Here is a 1643-nt window from a genome sequence, read left to right on the forward strand (position 1 = left end):
AGCAAAGATTTCTTATTTGTTAATGTATGCAAGGCCTTGGGAGAGAAAATTCAGAGCACGTAAAAAAATAATGAATGAAATATAAAACTAGATATTAAAGAACTTAGTATCTCATGGAGGGGGAATGGACAGGACACATGACATCTCTGATGTTAACTGGGGAGTGATGTGATCCTATAGTCAGTCTCTCAGACTGGGGTAGTTGTGACAAGGCAAAGAATAAAAGCTCACGTTTTCTTTCTTTTTTTAAATTTTAAAAAATTTTTCCAAATGTTTATTTATTTATTTTGAGAGAGAGAGGCAGAGAGAGAGAGAGAGAGAGGGAAAAGGAGAATCCCAAGCAGGCTCCATGCCATCAGAGCCTGATGTGGGGCTCAAACTCACAAACCGTGAGATCATGACCTGAGCCAAAATCACAGGCTNAGGGTAGTTGTGACAAGGCAAAGAATAACAGCTCACGTTTTCTTTCTTTTTTTAAATTTAAAAAAATTTTTCCAAATGTTTATTTATTTATTTTGAGAGAGAGAGGCAGAGAGAGAGAGAGGGAAAAGGAGAATCCCAAGCAGGCTCCATGCCATCAGAGCCTGATGTGGGGCTCAAACTCACAAACCGTGAGATCATGACCTGAGCCAAAATCACAGGCTGGCCGCGTGATGGAGTGGGCCACCCAGGTGCCCCTTTTCTTTTCTTTTCTTTTTTGAGAGAGAGTGCATGCAAATGCAGGAAAGGAGCAGACTGGGAGAGAGAGAGAGAGAGAGAGAGAGAGAATCCCAAGCAAACTCCATGCTGAGCTGCCTATGACCCCAGGATCACCACCAGAGTGGAAATCAAGAATCAGACTCTCCAGCAACTTAGTTACCCAGATGCCTCAACACGTCATGTTTTCAAGGTCAGCTTGGCACTCCTGGCTCATGCAGTTGGAGCCCTCACCACTAGAGAGTACACTGTGGCCTTAGGTGAAAAATAATAATTTTATAAAATGGTCTAAAAGTAGTCTTTTTTTAAATTAAATTAGCTAAATTTTAATCAGTATACATTATCTGTAGATTTTTCTTTTTTTCTTTTTTCTGCTTAACTTTTATTCATCTTCCATATAACACTCAGTGCTCATCCCCACAAGTGCCCTCCTCCATGCCCATCTCTCCCCTCCCCCCCACATCCATCAGTCCTCAGTTTTTGTCAGCATTCAAGAGTCTCTCATGGTTTGCCTCTCTCCCTTTCCCCCACCATTTCTGCCCTTCTTCTCCCCCTTGTTCCTCCGTCAAGTTCCTCCTAATCCTCCTATACGTGCAAACATATGATATTTGTCCTTCTCTGCCTGACTTATTTCGCTCAGCATAACNACCACCAGAGTGGAAATCAAGAATCAGACTCTCCAGCAACTTAGTTACCCAGATGCCTCAACACGTCATGTTTTCAAGGTCAGCTTGGCACTCCTGGCTCATGCAGTTGGAGCCCTCACCACTAGAGAGTACACTGTGGCCTTAGGTGAAAAATAATATTTTTATAAAATGGTCTCAAAGTAGTCTCTTTTTAAATTAAATTAGCTTAATTTTAATCAGTATACATTATCTGTAGATTTTTCTTTTTTTCTTTTTTCTGCTTAACTTTTATTCATCTTCCTTTTTTTTTTTTTTTTACAA

Source organism: Crocuta crocuta, unplaced genomic scaffold, assembly GCF_008692635.1.
Source record: "Crocuta crocuta isolate KB4526 unplaced genomic scaffold, BGI_CrCroc_1.0 scaffold322, whole genome shotgun sequence".
Taxonomy (NCBI): domain Eukaryota; kingdom Metazoa; phylum Chordata; class Mammalia; order Carnivora; family Hyaenidae; genus Crocuta; species Crocuta crocuta.